Source organism: Chrysochloris asiatica, unplaced genomic scaffold (assembly GCF_000296735.1).
Source record: "Chrysochloris asiatica unplaced genomic scaffold, ChrAsi1.0 scaffold00017, whole genome shotgun sequence".
Classification (NCBI taxonomy): domain Eukaryota; kingdom Metazoa; phylum Chordata; class Mammalia; order Afrosoricida; family Chrysochloridae; genus Chrysochloris; species Chrysochloris asiatica.
Window position 1 is genome coordinate 26,523,284 of NW_006408535.1, and position 8,526 is coordinate 26,531,809.

The 8,526-nt window shown below is 39.8% G+C and overlaps 1 pseudogene; it reads left to right on the plus strand.

The window, feature by feature from the left end:
• Positions 1-7,302: 7,302 nt before the first annotated feature.
• Positions 7,303-8,271, plus strand: LOC102835129 (annotated as a pseudogene).
• Positions 8,272-8,526: the final 255 nt, after the last annotated feature.

Below are 8,526 nucleotides of genomic sequence, written 5' to 3' on the forward strand. Positions count from 1 at the left end.
AAAAGTTACACATTAAAGTGTAGGTAAGTTTAAAAGTTTAAAGGGTTCTAGAACTTTGTTGTAGACTCTTCCTGACTTGGACTCCTGGTGTGGCACTATGGAAAAGCACTGGATCTCCCAATGTTGGCTTGAACTGCAAGGTCAGTGGTTCAAACTTACCAGCCACTCCTTGAAAACCCTATACAGGGTTGCTATGTGTCATAATCTACTCAACAGCAACAACTTCCTGGACATTTTTTCAACATATTATGTTCTTGTCTATACATTTTTTGTTCTATTTTATTTTTGCTAAGGATTTTAGGTCTTCAGGTTTGTTGTTATGTACTGTGGAGTCAGTTCCAACTCATAGCGACCCTGTACAGGGTTTCCAAGGCTGTAAATCTTTACTGGAGCCCTTAAGGTTCACAGCCTGATTCATAACCACTAAGCTACCAGAGCTCCCTAAGGTCCACAGGTTGTTGTTGTTAAGTGCCGTCGAGTTGATTCCGACCCATAGCGACCATGTATAGGGCTTCCAAGGAGCAGCTGGTGAGCTTGAACTGACAACCTTGCAGTTCAAATGGCTTTGCAGTCTGACGCCTTAATCCACAGCACCACACGAGGTCCACAGGTAGCAGTGGTTATTTATAAATTTCTCTCAGTTCTTCAAGGCAGTGTTATCAGTTTCTAAATCACTGTGCCCCTGAGTTAATCTACAAACCTCTTATAACCCTTCATCTTGGAATCTGCCTGTGGCATTATTTACCTCTTTGTGTCTGTGAGAAATTCTCATGATTTCATCTTCAGGAATAAAGGGTATTTAGGATTGCTAGATTTACAGCCTCAAAAGCCCTGTACAGGGTCGCTATGAGTCAGAACCAACTCCACAGCACATAACAACAACAAAAGACCAAACATAGGTTGTTGATTCACACCAGAAATAAGTAAACAGTATGAATTGGAGGAGGGAGGAAAGCAATCTGTTCAGGGATTAGGAACTTTAAATAAGAATACAGCCATTAGTCCATGGACTCCATCTAGGGCTAGTTTGTGAACTGCATGCTACATGGGGGAGGGAAAATGGGACTGAAACTCTGCAAACCAGTCATGCAGTGTGTCTGCCCATGTCTACTGGGTTGGGCATCCAATTTTGCAAAATTGAATAAAGAAAACCCCACTCTTGCTAAAATCAGTACAGATTGGATTTCTTGAGCATTCTTGGTATTGACACGTTCATACTATGAGAAACGTTGTCTATACTGACAAACAGCTCAAGTAATCCAAACTGTACTCATTTTAGCGAGAGTGAGGTTTTCTTTATTCAATTTTGCAAAATCGGGCACCCAGCCCAGTAGATACAGGCAGATGAGCCACATGGTCCCTCACAAACGGTTTTTTATTCTTGTCTCCAAAAAGCCCCTCCCCCAGTTCCAGTTCCCCATATACAATTCTATGGCATGTCCCATTTTCCCTCTGCCTATTGAGGCCAAATGGGATGTGCCATAGAATTGTATATGGGGAACTGGAACTGGGGAGCGACAAGGTTATATTCTTTCACCATACTTATTCAACCTGTATGCTGAGCAAATAATCCAAGAAGCTGGGTTCTATGAAGAAAAAGGTGGCATCAGGATTGGAGGAAGACTCATTAACAACATGCAATATGCAGATGATACAACCTTGCTTGCTAAGAATGAAGAGGACTTAAAACATTTACTGATGATGATCAAAGAGCACAGCCTTTGATATGGATTACATCTCAAGGTAAAGGAACAAAAATCCTCACCACTGGACCAATAAACCACATTCTTATCAACAGAGAAAAGATTGACATCAAGGATTTCATTCTTCTTGGATCAACTATCAACACTCACAGAAGCAGTAGCCAAGAGATCAAACAACGTATTAGGCAAATCTGCTGCACAAGACCCTTTTAAAGTGTTGAAGAGCAAAGATGTAAGCTTGGGGACTAAGGTGCATCTGATTCAAGCCATGGTATTTTCAATAACTTCATATGCATGCAAAAGCTGGACAGTAAATAAGGAGGACGGTAGAAGAATTGATTTATTTGAGTTCTGGTGTTGGAGGAGAATATTGAAGGTGCATGGCCTACCAAAAGAACCAATAGATCCATTTTGAAAGAAGTGCAGCCAGAGTGCTCCTTCAAGGCCAAGATGGCCAAACTTCGTCTCTCATACTTTGGACATATTGTCAGGAGGGACCAGTCTCTGGAGAAGGATATCATGTTTGGTAACGTGGAGGGTCAGAGAAGAAGAGGAAGATCCCCAACAAGATGGATAGGCCAAGTGGCAGCATCGATGGACTCAACCGTGGCAACAGTAGTGAGGTTGGCCCAGGATTGGGCAGTGTTTCGTTCTGCTATGCATAAGGTCCCTATGAGTCTGTACCAAATGGATGGCACCTAACAACAACAACACTGAAGCTAAATGGCTTGCCCATGGTCTCAATGGCTGTATTCTTATTTAATTTCCTAGTCCTAGAAAAGCCTGCTTGTTTCAACAATCTGTCTGCCAGGCCTACCAATCTCATGAATTCCTGAAGATAGATCCCACCCACAGCCTTAGTTCTCACAACACCCAGCCTACATGTAGCAAGTTCACTTTCTAGAACACAGAGACTTCCTCCTGCCAATCTTCTGTTGCAGGAAGACGAGACCCAAATGGGCAAAAGTATCAACCGAACACCAATTTATTAGCGGAAGAGGCTTTTATTGCTGGCGGCGCAGCAGCGGAACTCATGTCCCAAAAGAACCGATCTCCCCAATACAGCATTCGTGCTAGCTTTATTTAGAATTACATAGGGCTGAATGGTGAGACCACTGTGTTACTTTTTCATTGGTGGTTCCTAGATAAGCAGCTTTTTACAAAAGCAGAAGAAACTGTTAGTTTCCTTTGTGTGTGACTTAGGCCTCAAGGTCTTATGGGTAAGGGCCTCCTCCCTCATTTCCAGCTATAGCTATTTGGCCATTCTGCTTCCTCAGGCTCCTGACTCTCCAAGACTAGTTCTGGCATATGGTAGATTAGGCTCAGACATTGTCTGCCTTAATATTCAGCTGTATGTTCAGTGCTGCTGCTCTAAGTCTGCCCTTGAGTTCCCCTACATAGATTCTGCTCTTACCTCCCAGATATCTTACCCACTACCCTGGCACTTTACAGCCTGGTCTCTATCATTGACTTTACTAGGCTCAGACGTTTGTTTTTTCAGACCTAGAGTCACTTCTGCTAAAGTCAAATTTTCTGGATTTAGAACTAACCATGAAATGAGGGATATCATTGCTGGTGTCTGATGGATCTTGCCTGAAAAGCAAAGAATACCAGAAAAAAAAAGTGCATGTTTCATTGACTATGCAATGACATTGGACTATATGAATCATAACAAATTATGGGTAACGTTGCAAGAAATAGGAATTCCATAACACATTGTGTAATGTAGAACTCTACAAAGACCACGAGTTGGTTGTTTAAACAGAATAAGTAAACACTACGTGGTTTCAAATCAGGAAAGGTGTGTGTCAGGGTTGTACCCTTTCAACATATTTATTTAATTTGCATGTTGAGCATATAATCTGAGAAATATGAAGAAGAACACAACATCAAGATTGGAGGAAGATTCATTAACAACCTGTGATGTGCAGTGATAAAGACCCAAGCCTTCAGTATGGCTTATACCTCAACATAAAGAAAATACAAATCCTCATACTGGACTAATAAAAACCATCATGAGAAACACAGAAAAAAATTGAAGTTGTCAAGGATTTCCTTTTACTTGATTCACAATCGATGCCCATGAGTAGAAGTGAAGAAATCAAATCTACTGCAAAAAGACCTCTTTAAAGCAATTAAAAGGAGTCCTGGTGTGGCACTGTGGGCTAATGCACTGGACTGCAAAGTCATTTGAACTGCAAGGTGGGCAGTTCAAGCTCACCAGCTGCTCCTTGAAAACCTTACACAGGGTCGCCATGGGTTGGAACCAACTCGATGGCACTTAACAACAACAACAAAGTGTTAAAAAGCAAAAATGTCACTTTAAGGACTAAAGTGTGCCTAACCAAAGTTCTGGTATTTTCAATCACTTCATATGCATGTGAAAGCTGGACCACAGAAGAACTGAAGTCTTTGAATTATGGTTTTAGTAAAGAATCTTGACTCTATCATGAACTGCTGAAGAATGAACACACCTGTCTTGGGAAAAATACAGCCAGAATGCTCCTTGTGAAGTGAAGATGGCAAGATTTCATCTCAAGTACTTTGGATGTGTAATCAGAAAGGATCAATGCCTGGAGAAGGACATGCTCAATAAAACAAAGTGCCAGGAAAAAAAGATGAAGATCTTCAATGAGATTGATTGATACAGTGGCTTCCACAATGGACTCAAATATAGTCATGCTTGTTAGGATGGGGCAAGACTGTTCTATTGGATGTCTATTGTATATACGGTTGCTATAAGTAAGTCAGAATCGACTAAATGCATCTAACAACCATCCTTCTACTCTGCAGCCTACATACTTTGTTCCTATAAACTGAAATTCCAAATCACTCTATCATATTGCCTGGTGTGTCTACTATCTAAAAGTCCATTGCAGTGATTGGTTTCTATTCTGTATGCTGTTATATCCCCAGTACTTAGAACAGAGTCTAGCTGGCACTTAGAAGATTCTACAAAAATATTTCTTAAATAAATTGACTGTATTATCATGATTTATTTTCATCAGAGTCAGCACAAACATCTAAAGTCACATTGCTAATTTATTTCTTATTCAATGTCTCCCTAAACTGCCCAGTAGGTAAACTCCATTACCTGGTTCATCTCTTAATCTCCCAGGTCCAGACTGTCATACATACTCAGTAAATAACTTTTGGAATTAACATATAATTAATTATGTCTCATCTCACACCAACTCAACTCATTTTATAATCCTTTTTTGTAATTACTGTATTTATAAATTCTCATTTATTTCTATTTGTTGTTTTTGTTAAATGCCGTCAAGTCGTTTCCTACTCATAGCGACACGTATAGGGTTTCCAAGGAGTGATTAGTAGGTTTGAGCCTAGCACTTATATATTCTCTTCCCTAATAAACATCAAATTACTTGAAGACTGACTGAAGACCCACAGGACAATAAGGTTTAGATTTGGTCCTTATCTGGAGTCAGGGAAAGACCCAGGTCCCTGGAAACTTTTTCCCCTTAGTAAGTAAGCCCAAAGAGACAGGAAGTTCACAATTCAAGTGCAGTAGCTATTGCTTCCCATGGTTTCCTTTCATCCCTTTTCGTCGGAAACACCCTAGGATCAATTGAACCTCTGCTTCCTTCATTGAGGGTACCACAGATCTGCCCTGAAACTCTCCCTGAGCTTGGGTACCCACCAGCAACTGCTAAAGTTGTTCTCTACCAGAATGAGGGAAAGAGACCCAGGAAACCAGAAACAACATCTCAAACCAGGAAAGGCTACAAGAATTCCTTTAATGATGACAAAGAAAAGTAACAGAAATATTCAGCTGGAATGCAAATAATCAACATGCCCCTAAAAGGGGAAAAATGAAATTAATTATCTGACAGGTTTGACCACGTGGAAAATTATGTTTAGAGGCATTTTAAAAAACTGTTGCAAGAAGTGGAAGGTCTCTGTTTTATGTTAAAGGAAAGTAAGCAAAGGAAAAAAATAAAAATGAAACAATTATTAACTATAGAAAAAATATGTACATTATACATGAAATATATTGAAAAGCCATTATCTTATTTACAAAGATCCTTCATACTTAATGGTTAAATATTAAAAACCCTCTCCCTAAAATCAGGAAGAAGCTAAAGATGTTTGTTACTACCTCATCTGTTCAGTTTGGAACTGTAGATCCTTACAATGGTTGGTGGTTATGTGCCATGGAGTCTGTTCCGACTCATAGTGACCCTGTACAAGGTTTCTGAGACTGTAAATCTCTACAGGAGCAAAAAGCCTCATCTTTCTCCCACAGAACAGCTGGTAGTTTTGAACTGTCGACCTTGCGGTTCACAACCCAATTCGTAACCACTTCACTACCAGAGCTCCTTATCCTTACAATAGTGTAAGGAAAAGAAGGAAAAGACACAAGGATTGAAGGAAAAAATATTATTGACACTATTTTCAGACAAACATAAGTGTGCCTATAGAAAATCCAAAAGAATTACAGGTAAAATATTAGAATTAATAAGTGAATTTAAGAAAATCTCTGGATATAAATTCAAAATATAAAAGCCAATTCTATTTCTCATATATGCTAGCAACAAACAACTGTAAATCACATTTTAAAAATTCTACCTTTTATAATAACTTTAAAATATATCACTTATAGGAGAAATCTGATAAAAGTTATATAAAACTTCTACCTTGAAATCATACCTGAGAGAAATGAAAGATGACCTATAGAAATGGTAAAATGTACTGTGCTTGTGAATTGTAAAGTTTTAGATATCCACAAATTGATTCAGAGATTAAATGTAGTTCCAATTAAAATCCCAGCGGGTTTGTGTTGTTACCAATATTGAAAAGCTGACTTAAATTTTATCTGACTATACAGAGGCCTAAAAATATTTAAAACAACCTTGAAAAAGAATAAATTTAGAAGACTTATCAGATAACACTGGTTAATATTAAGTCATAGTCATTAAGACAATTTGAGATGGATGCAATGAAGTATTGAGTGAAAAGTCAGACAAATGGAAAAATGAAACGAAATAGAGTCCAGAAAATAGAGTCAAAATATACAGGTAACATATGCAGTTACGGTTGTACAGTGAGCAAGTACTGACTCAAAACAAACCCAAAATACCACTATACAGGAAGGCAGGAGAAAATGAAAATGTAACATAGTACCCGCCCCCACCTTTGGATTATGGTTTGGATTCTGCCTTTATAAATTGCAGACAGGTGCAGTTTTTTTATTGAAAAAAGAAATTCGTTGAATTTGCCTTATTGTTAAGCCTGTCTTTCCATTCTTGCAGAGAAAGGATGAATAAGTATATAAAAAAAATCTTAAGGGGAGCACTGGAGGCATTTTGGTAAACTTACTTTGCAGGAATTTGGTAGATTCTTTGGCAAATTCTAGCAGTTCTAAAACTTCTTCTGCTTTTCTTCTACAGCATTCCTGGTTCCTAGTGATACTAGAAGAATTACTATTTATTTTATTCTTTTTAAACTGGTACTTAAGAAATATGTTAGAGAAACCAGCTCACGCCGGAGCCCTTGGAAGGAAGTGTCTCAGTCGGATCCGGCCGCTTGTGACTTTGAGGAAAAGCTTTTTGACTCATACCAGGCGCCGTGCCTCACGATGGTCAAAGGAGACCCCAACAAGCCGCGGGGCAAGATGTCCTCGTAAATCTTCTTCATGCAGACATGCAGGGAAGAGCACAAGAAGAAACACCCCGACTCATCTGTCACCTTCACCGAGTTCTCCAAAAAGTGCTCCGAGAGATGGAAGACCAGATCATGTCTGCAAAGGAAAAGTCGAAGTTTGAAGATATGGCAAAAAGTGACAAAGGTCGCTATGATAGGGAGATGAAAAATTACGTGCCTCCCAAGGGTGATAAGAAAGGAAAGAAGAAAGATCCCAATGCCCCAAGGGGCCACCATCTGCCTTCTTCCTGTTTTGCTCTGAACATCGCCCAAAAGTCAAAAGTGAGCACCTGGACCTATCCATTGGGGATAATGCTGCCATCCAAGATTGTGACCGAGCCGTTGAAATTAATCCCGATTCAGCTCAGCCCTACAAGTAACCAGGCAAAGCACACAGACTTCTGGGGCATTGGGAAGAAGCAGTACATGACCTTGCTCTTGCTTGTAAACTGGACTATGATGAAGATGCTAGCGCAGTGCTGAAAGAGGTTCAACCAAGGGCTCAGAAAATTGCAGAACATCGGAGAAAGTATGATATGAGCGAAAACGTGAAGAAAGACAGATCAAAGAAAGAATAGAAAGGGTTAAGAAGGCTCGGGAAGAACATGAAAGAGCCCAGAGGGAGGAAGAAGACAGAGGACAGTCCGACAATCCGGAGCTCAGCCTGGCTCTTTTCCAGGTGGTTTTCCCAGGGGAATGTCTGGTAATTTTCGTGGGGGTATGCCTGGGCTCAATGAGATTCTTAAGTGATCCAGAGGTTCTTGAAGCCATGCAGGATCCAGAAGTTATGGTGGCCTTCCAGGATGTGGCTCAGAACCCAGCAAATATGTCCAAGAATCAGAGTAACCCTAAGGTCATGAATCTCATCAGTAAATTGTCAGCCAAATTTGGAGGTCAAGCCTAGTCTTCTGACAAAGCCCTTGCTGAAGAAAAAAAAAAGCAACCTAGAGCACTCAGTGGATATCAAAATAATACAAACCAATGTACCTCCAACCTTCCTGTCAAGAAAGCTGGTGTGTTCTAAGACTACTCTTGCCTGCAGCCCCAATGCAGCTGAAACATTTTACACTCATTTGCCAATAGGGCCTTCATTCAGATAGTGTTTTCCTATTAGCAAGTACAAACTAAAACACTTTTTAAACCTTAAATACACAAAATA